This window comes from Talpa occidentalis, unplaced genomic scaffold, assembly GCF_014898055.3.
Source record: "Talpa occidentalis isolate TD23 unplaced genomic scaffold, MPIMG_talOcc4v2.1 talOcc4.12, whole genome shotgun sequence".
NCBI classification, from domain to species: Eukaryota; Metazoa; Chordata; class Mammalia; order Eulipotyphla; family Talpidae; genus Talpa; species Talpa occidentalis.
The window spans coordinates 26914384-26924298 of NW_023601212.1; the positions used below are offsets into that span (position 1 = coordinate 26914384).

The 9915-nt window shown below is 38.7% G+C and overlaps 1 protein-coding gene across 2 annotated transcripts in view; it reads right to left on the reverse strand.

The window, feature by feature from the left end:
• ETS1 (ETS proto-oncogene 1, transcription factor) overlaps positions 1-8326 on the reverse strand; it is a 122933-nt gene extending 114607 nt beyond the window's left edge. For both annotated transcript variants that reach the window (XM_054693200.1, XM_054693199.1), the window contains exon 1: positions 8214-8326. The gene's annotated coding sequence lies outside the window, so the exon portion shown is untranslated. The remainder of the gene's footprint in view (positions 1-8213) is intronic.
• Between the last annotated feature and the right edge of the window lie 1589 nt (positions 8327-9915).

Here is a 9915-nt window from a genome sequence, read left to right on the forward strand (position 1 = left end):
AAAGCTATGCAGACTTATAGCATTTAACATTTCTCTTAATATCAACAATTTAGGATTTCCATTCATCTTTATAAAAAGGAGATCCTCTTGGTCTGGAATACAGGACAAAAGGGCTGGCTGGCCATTGATTGACTGATTGATATAACATTGGTTTACAGCACTGCCTATGATATAGGAGGATAGGTACACACCTCCGCAGATGTATGTCACTACACCACCCACCACCAAAGCACCTAGAGTCCTTTACCCTAGACCGCTGGGCTTCCTCCTGCCTAGCTAGTCATTTCCAGGGAACATACTCCAGGTGACAATCCCTTTCACAGGCTAAAGAAAACACTGTCATTCTCATTATCAAGGCAACATCTTTTTTTTTTTTTTTTTTTGCTTAGAGAGGTATGGAGTATATTTGGAGAGGGTTCTGCCTCACCTGCACTTTATTTTTTTTTTTTCATTTCTGCTACTGCCATTTTATTTTTATTTTTTAATTAATATTTTATTTTATATAATTCTTACATCATTTTTCATTTTTGCACAATGTATGCATTTTCATTTTGGTTATATTTCCCATACAATTGCACCCCCCCTTATTTTGACCCTAGTCCTTCTTCCCCCTGCCCCTCCCCCGCCCCCGTAGTGTGTCTCTGGTTTATAGTTGCTTGTTGATTTTGATTTTTACTTTGTATTAATTAGTCTTTTTCCTGGTCCCTTATTTAGGTTTTCTAAATTCCTATGAGTGAGACTATCCATCAAGGCAACATCTTTATAGATTGAGCACGTATTCATTCTTTCCAAATACCACATAAATCTGTTTTTAAAGCCTCAGACTGAGCATCCCCTATAAACATCTAGGTGTTGGATGGGCATCCTTGATCTTCCTCCACAGGATTTACACTAACAGTGTACTGAGGTAAGGCCCCCAAGATGTTCAGACAGGCCTTCCCAACATGTGTATTATTTGAAGTTGAGGTACAATGCAGCCCTGTAGTCTCATGAGAAACTTTTATCACTCCTTTAGCTACCTACAAGAATGAAAATTGTGGGCATTACCTACAAAATCTTTTTTACCAGAAGAAAATCTTTTTTATCAGAGAAACCTATCTACATGACAGAGAAAAACATCTAATTACAATACAGAGCATCTGGATTCATCATGAGTCACGCTCTCCTCACTATGTGAGTTCCCCATCTCTCTATCTCTCTCCTTGAAGCACCAGGCCCCTATCTCATTCCTTAGCTTGAGACATATACCTCCATTTCCCCCCACGAACCTTGGACTCTATATCTATGTGGATTCCCCATGTGTACATAATTAAATTAAGGGGTTTTTGTTCCTCCTACCAATCTGCCTGATGCATATTTGATTATTCAACTAGCCAGAGAACCCAGGCATTAGGGGGAAATTTCCCCCTACCACCTCTACCTCAGCTCATGTTATTCCCTGCTATGTCTGCTTCTGTTTCTGAACCAGGAGTTACTTGAAAGTAGGAACTATATCTTTTCAAGTGGCACATTTATGCTTTCTGACTGAATGAAGAAAAGAAGTTGTCCATGAAATGGAGATAATATGTGTAAGAGTTCTGTTTCTGTATCAAAGTATATTCAAGAGATTGAAAATATCTCTGGGATAAGAAAGGGGGAGGGGGGGCTCATCAGTGTGTTGACATGTGGCCACAGACAACCCTGAGGTTAGATTTCCTTAATGCTAACTACAAGGAAGAAGATATCTTTCTCTGAACTAATGAATATGCCAGAATGACAAGTTTCTATGTTCTCTTACTTCATTTTCTTCCTAATTCTCATACGTAGTTTATCTTTATCTTTAAAATACTTTAGTGGCCTTGTCCTCTTATCTAGCAGTGTAACAAAGCTACCGTGTCTACTTCTCCAAAAGCTCACATTTAAGCATATTTAGAAAGCAGAATATCCCATACTTTCCCTAGGAATCTTTGTGGTTACAAGAAATGGGAGGAGGGGATGATTAGAAGAATTGAAATTGTCTAATTCTGTCTAATTTCTAAACCTATAACAGTCTCATTTTCTTCATTGATTACAGTAAGAAATATTCCTTACTTAACTAGCCAACACTGACAAATAAAGGCAATATTCTGACACATGTGTTATCAGCTTCTGTGTAAGTTCACAAAGTTTCAACTCAGAATTGTTAACATTTCTGACTTCTCTCCCCAAGTTAACTGGTATCAGTCCCCTACCCCTTACAGTCTGAAAATGACTCATCCCTGTCTCTCCTACTTCTCTTAACAACGTCATCCCCTAATGAAACATAACACTTTCAAATTCTATATGAATTGACACAGCTCAACTAATCTTTTTTGTAATAGTAAAATGGATTCACATTTTATAATATTACAAGAATATGCTGTTCTGCCCTTCCTCCAGGAGTAACTCACTTATAACTCTTGAAAAGAGAAAACATAGAGGGTGGTTTTAGCTTGTTGTACCATAGCAATTGGAAATAGTGTTTCACTGACTGTTTTATGCTTCCTCCTCATGAAAACAAATCCCTCACCATGACACTGCTGGAATGGCAACATCAACATGGGGCAGCATAAACACTCATTACAACCTTGCTGCATTTACATATAGTCCAGGATTTTTCTAAGCTCAATGCCAAGTCTAGTGCCTGAAACTTTAAAGAAACTAACACTCTGCTTTTTCTAGTCTATCAACCTTCCTGTGGGCACAGCTTCTGCAAGATTGAAGGCAGCAATCAATAAATTATTTTACAGTAATTCCTCAAACCCTATATTTAGCCATGAAATTCTGTAAATGGTCACAGCTGGTCTTCAGATGTAGTCCTGTGCCAAGCACATAGTAGGGCACCATAAAAAAACTGAATTAAAAAAAATAGATTTTTTTTTTTTAAGCTAAGAAACTAGGAACAAACAAATACAAGAAAGAGTGAGTTGGAGGAATGTTATTCAGGACTCTTCATCAGGATGGATGTGGCAGAGGTCATGGTATATGAGATTCTTGGCCAAGTTAAACCCAAAGAAGGACTGCAAACTAAAAATGTCAACTCTAACCCAATGCTTGCTGCCAAAGAAATCCCTGAAGAGCTTAGAATTTTTAATAATTACTTTTCAACTTAGCGTGTGGAGCATGTCAGACATAATCTAGAATTTAGATATGGTTCTTGCTCTCAAGGAGCTCTGAACAAAACTGAGAGGCACCGTAAATAAAGATAGAGAAAGAGAAAACAATGAAAGGGACAGGATAGCTTTAATAATGCCCTTTTAAAATTGAGCTAAAGGATACCAGCTGCCTTAGATCTCACAAATCCAGCAAGCAACTCTTTGGACTGCGTCTGATTGCGATTTTCATGGTGGAGTTTCATTTGTTTTATTGCCCAAATTGGAAGGTTCAAATTTCTCAGTATAATGCTAAACAGCTTGCTGACATTCTTATATTGAGAGAGATTTTACCAATTCAATGGATTTTGGAGTTGGAGGAAAAAGTCATCATATCTGCCCATTTTTAATTTGCATCAACTGAGACCAGAGAGGTTAGCAGATTGATAGAGTTTTGGAATCATACACTGTGGACTAACCTGGAGCTCTTTACAGAGCATATGGCCTTGGACGAATTTCTTAACCTTACAAATTCCTGTTCCCTCAACTATAAAATGGAGAAAATAAGTAATCACTTCAGAGGGTTATATAAAATAAAAGTGCTTAGCAGAATGTTTTACATGATGAAATGGCCAATAAATAATGGTTATTATTATTATTATTGCAATTTTATCATTATTATTCATGGTATTATAAGTATGCATATCAATTAATAGAAATAATGCTTTTATTATTATTTTTGCTGCCTACAGTGAGTCAAGTTATTTACTGAGGTATTAAAGCTAGAATCCAGATGGCCTACATCCCTTATCTCTTCTTAAAGGACTTGCATTTAAATCATCATAAAAGGATTCCCTTCCATAATCATAGGTAAGAGTAGCATTAGTCAAGAATTTCTCAAAAGAAAAGAGCCCAATTTCTGTTGAATGGTAGTCTGTTTGTGTCATTGTTATGCATAAAACCAAGATGTAGGCATTTTTCTTAGAGTGGGGAGCAAACTCATTGAAAGATTGCATAGCACAAGTGGAAAAACAATTCAGCTTCTGAGTTAAACCAACAACTTTTTGATATAAATGTCGACCTTTTGTGGAGTTATACTTTAGCAACTAGATACAAATAGAAGGAAGTAGAAAGTGGCATCAGGAAATATTGCAATAGTTTTTATTTGGTTGCTTTAAAAAAACTTGTTTTTTGGTTTTTGTTTTTTGGGTTTTTTGCTCTTTCTTTAAAACAGTGCTTCCCAAACTGCTATGCATAGGAATCAGCTGGGAATCAGGTTACAACTACAGCCTGATTCTGCAGTTCTGAGGTCCTGCCTGACAGTCTGCATTTCTAACCAGATCTAGTATGAGGCTGAGGCTGCTGGTCAGAGGCCCTCACTTTGAGTAGCAGGTCAATGTCTGGCCTAACTTGTTCTAATTCACGAGTAATTATAACAAAACAGGTGCTTAGGGGGCTGAGCCCACCCAGAAACAGATGAGGAGACATCGCTGCCACGGGCTGAGCAGAAGTTTGGTTTTTATCTCTGCTGCAATACAAGCTCAGCCCAGTGTGCTGCCCAGGACACATTCATGCTCCTCCAACCACAGACCAATGTTGGCCACAGCTGACAAGGCTTCTTGCCCTTCCTAAGAAGCATGGTTTGGCTTCTTTAGTCTCTTAGGTAAAAAACTAGCCTTGCTCTCTCTCCATTGGCAAGAATGCTTTTGGAGTAAGTGATCCAGAGGCACTGAAAGATAATCAGGGAGAATGGTTTGCATCCTATTTTTCACAGTTTTGAGGGAATTTAAATCTTTCGGAAATTCTGTACTGTTTTGCAACTTTTATGCATCTGAAATTATTTGAAAATGAAAAGTGAAAAAAATTAAATGTGAAATGACTGAAATTCTGATTTTTCTACTTTTCAACAACTCTTAAAAATGTATAGATTTCATTTCTTCCCCATCGAGAACACTGACATCTGCACTAAAAGTTTGCTGTTTGACTTTCATTCTGGTAGATATTACCCAAATTGCCTCACCTAAGTTCCTGAAATAGTACCAAGAATATCAACCAGAGTATCAAACTACTCTCTTCTTTCAGAAATGAGATTGATCAGGAGCATTCTTCCTTCCCTTCTCTAGAAATAATTTTTTCTCCATCCTAATTCTCAATATATTCATAAATATATCACATCACTTAACAATTTTATCGTCTTTTATTTTTGATCAATTTTCTGGTAAGATCTTGTCTCTTAAAGTATTTCAAAAGATGGAACTCAATGTCTTCCTTCTTTTTATCCAAAGAGCACCCAACACAAGGCAAGGTGGGGCTTGAAGTAGTAGAAATTCAATAGCTATTTATCTCAAGAGAGAATGAGCGAGGTTTACTGATGCAATCTAGGAAACTTTGTAGTCTTTAGAGTTGGTATCTTCCTAACAATGAATAATTAATCTACAGAGTCCCCTTAGGAAGAAAAAAACATAATCCACGTCTTATTCTTCCAGATAAGCAAATAATCAGTCTAAGCCAAAAAATGCAACCTGAATTTTGTGTGTCTTAAAGCTACTAAGATTCCTATGAGATTAAACTCCAAATACAAGAATAAACTCCAAATATATATTCCCATGTTTCCAATCAGCCCACCACTAAACCAGCTTCAGAGCCCTCATTGTTGAGGCAAGAGTGCCCACCTCAAAGACTTCAGGGGTTAAATGTAGTCCAAGCAAAGCAACTAATAAGGGTCCTGGAACATACTAAGTACTCGATTAACACTAAGGATTATTATCCTTCCTCAGGTGAAGTGGTAGAAACCAGGTATCCCCAGAATCATCTAGATTAAAAGTTGAGTTCCCTAAAGCTACATTTTCAATAGAGCCAGGACAAAGTAGGTAAGTCGGCAAAAATGAGTTGCCAAATTAAGTTTCCCAGGACTGAAGAGACTCAAGAAAGGTCTGCCTCAAATGCACTAAACTGCTGTATACCACATTTATTTTGCTCAAATACTAAATATTTTTTAATTTCAAAAAAGAGGAGCAAGAGTAAGGAGGAGGAAGTAGCCAGTCCTTCTGCTGTTTGATGCAGAAATGGGAATTTTGAATAATTAGAAAAGGAGAGTTGCTGTAGAAAACAGATCTGTTCACCAATAAATAAAATCAGGCACTGATAATTGAATTATCAGTAATAAATTCAACAGAACATTGAAACTCTGTGTGATCAAAGAGAAATGTCAAAACCAATTTTGAGTTTCCAGAACATTTGTTTGCCTCACCCTCCCCTAGGAACTTGCACCTACATACCCAACTTGCTACAATGTTCCTTCAGACTGTCCCTCAACTTTCTGGTGCTCTCATTCTTCACAGCCCTGTGCTATTTATTTCTGTTCTCATCTTGGTGAAACAGGTGGGTACAAATCATTATTCACATTTTAGAAATGAAAAAAATACAGATGGCACAATCTCATTAAACAGCTTGTACTCAGTTGCAAGACCAATCTCTAATAGAGTCAACGTACATCCGTTTTCCTGATTCCTGCTCCAGAGCTGGTGCCAGTTCTGATCCTGCTCCATTATGACCTGAGGCCTGTCATCAGTCCAGGTCCAAGTTCTCAACCAGTTCTCCAAGGTTCACAGAGGACCAGATGTTGAAGGATAACACCGTTTCCCACCCTCCACCACGTATTGCTGCTAGGTCTCCTGGCCCCTCTACCCACCAGCACCTTGATGTAAAAAGACCATAAGGCCAAGATGCCCGTTCTATAATCAGATTCCAGGCCTCCCACATCCCCAGCAGCGGAACCAAGACGGAAGTGGCTGCGTGGCTGCCTTCACTGTTTGTTTTTTCGCTACTGAATTGGCAAGGATGGAAGTTGTTGATTCACAATTAGAAGCAGCATGTTTCTTCAAATATTAATATTAATAACTACAATACTGAACACATGAAAAGGTCTTTTCATCTTCAAAGCACTTTGCAGACATTAACTCATTCTCTCCATTCAGGAACAACAGGTAAGAATCTCAACAGTACTAGGGGCCACCCTCCACCCTCCCTGCACAGCTCATGCCAGGAGAAGCCAAAGAGTTGTCTTTTTAAAATAAAAACTATTAAAAAGGAGGCCAATGATAGAGTCCACATGTCAGTCATTTTACAAGAAGAAAGAGCTGCCAGGGTTATCATCTTAGAATCAGTATTTCTTGTGGCTTAACAAAGATCTCTCTCTTCAATTGCACAGTAATGATATGAAGTAGGAAGAGAGTTGACCTTGAGATTTAAAAAAAAAAAATCTCATCCTAAAGGTAATAAGGAAAGCCTACAACCCAATGCCTTGAGCTCAGTAACTAAGTATCTTTTTGAACAGACAACCCACATAAAACACTACTTTCAAAGGAGGTAAGAGTTTAATAGCATATGAGAAGCCACAAAGTGGAATTGTTGTTAAAAATCACTGAAAGAGGGGAAGGGCCTTGGGCACCCCCTGTTTCTCACCCGAGTGCTGCTGGAGCTCAGCTTTTCCCAGGAGGGGAAAAATGCCCTCTGACTTTGAGACCCCCAGGCATAGTGTACTCTGAAGGATGGGTGGACCCTTGGAGAACTGTGAGTCTCAAGATGGGAAAACTCCAAATAGGCGCGTTTAGCTTCCAAGACTCAAACCAGCAACAACGTCCTCTCTATAAAAGCAATTCATTAAACTGCTATGCAAGAAAAGAGAGAAAAAAAAAGACAATTAAAAAAAAAAAAAAGGATGTAAAACCAGAGGCTCACTAGAAATGCAAGAGGGGAAAAAAGAAAAATGACTGTGTTTAACTACAGCTTCATTTCATTGGAAGTGCTCCAGTATGTGAAGAAAATTCAGAGTTTCTGACAAGCAGCCTGCGAGTATCAAAAAACGTGCATGATTTTGCTTTCCTAAATCACGGAAAAGAGTGAAATGTAGTCTTGAATTCAGACTATACGAACAAGACTAGCAAGTATTTTTGAAAATTGTTATGAAGCCATTGAATGGAAAATACAGAAAAATGTGCAAAGAGAAAGAGAAACCCCCCCTTGGCTCCTGAGAGTCCCAATCCATTTACCGTTTAATTCCACAAAATTAAAAAATAGGGGAGGGGGGGAAACGGACGGCAAAGTTTTAGGCAAAACTCCTACCTCACTTACTACTTTGCGGGAGAAACTGGGTGAAGATAGTCCCGAAAGAGCTTCCCTCTACGTCTGTGGTTTCTTCCCAACTACCTGCGGGAATCCTCTGCTCGGTGGCTAAAGAGGATGCGAAGACCATAATGTTTCTAATAGCGCTGCCTTCTTAAATTGGGGGGTGTGGTCAAATCAGCTGGAAACAAGGCAGCGTTCCACCAGTCCCTGACACCCCGAGGCAGCACCAGAACAGGTTCTCTAATCTACGTGAAAGCAAATTATGTGACATCAAACCGCTTTAAATCCTATCCTTCAATTAAATATAGTTCAGTTACTGGGAGTAATTAATGGGAGATGAACCGAAGGGAACTGGCTCAGTGGGTAACACAGAGTCTCAATCCTTTGTTAAAGCATCAGATTTACCCTCTACTGAATATGTGAATATTCATGCTTCACATTTTTTTGACTTTCTCAATGAAGACCCATTTAACTGAGGCACAGAGTCAGCTAGGGAACCCAAAGCTATAGAATCAGGCCAGGAAAGATTGACCAGAAAGCAGGGTGGCTACCACCCAGTCACCAATCAGGCTTTTTGTTTATCTCTACTGATTTGATATGAAATGTGATCGTTCCTTAGGAAAAGAAAGTAATTATATGGAAGAGAAATGACCCAATGAGGAGCTGGGGTTCCTGAAAAGCAAAGCTGAGTAACTTCGTTGGCTTTAGGTGATCTCTAAAATAGATTCATTTTAGTGGCCCAAATTCATGGCCCATGGTGCAAAATAAAAGGGAAATATAGTTATCTACTCTTTTTTTAATTGTTTAAGATTTATTTATTTATACAAGCACTGGGTACAGTCAGAAGCACAGGAGGGTGAGAGAATTCACCAGAGCCAGAGCTGGGAACAGAACAGGCAGACTGACTAAGTTCACTGCTGAGGGGAGCAGCGGGCATGAAGGAGAGGTCTGTCTCACCATGTGGGACCCTCTCTGACAGCCAGGGATTGAACCGGCGCTGCAGAGGCTGTGGGCAGCCTCGCAGCCCAGTACTCAACCGCTGTGCCACCAGGGGAGGCCCAGGAGTCATATATTCTTAATTTAGAAAAAATGGAAGCAATATGGAAATCTTAAATCTGCCCTAAGTGCAAGTGCACAGCATCTTTTATTTACATATTCGGTATAATACCATTTCCATGAATAGAGTTTCTTCATTATATTTTTTGGGGGGGAAATCTTTATTTGCTTACTTTAAGACTTTTATCCTTAAAGATTCCATTTTCTTTGAGTAATTGATGCAAGTTAATTTGCCATGGGTGGCCCCAATCCTTTCTAATGAGGACACAAATGTTCAACTGAAAAGTCTCTGAAAGTCTAATAAATGTCATTCAGAGTGACAGTATCATTGTCCTTCATTGTATAAAGTGAGCAATGCAGTTAAGAGGGTGCTGTAATTAAAATAAGACTTTAGAAGATAGTGTTAATAGTTCAGTTTAATAAATGGCTATGCCAGACACAGTGCTAGGCACTTGGAATAGAACAAGTTCACACTGTAGTGAGAAGAGAGACACCATATCAAAAGGTGTAATATATTTTATAAGAGAATTCTAGGAAGAGGGCTCCAGAGCTTCAACCTGTTCCCTATATCCTAGTCAATCTCAGCCTACTGCCCCATTTTTAAAAAGCAAGGTTAAGTAAACAAATCACAACTAATTACAAT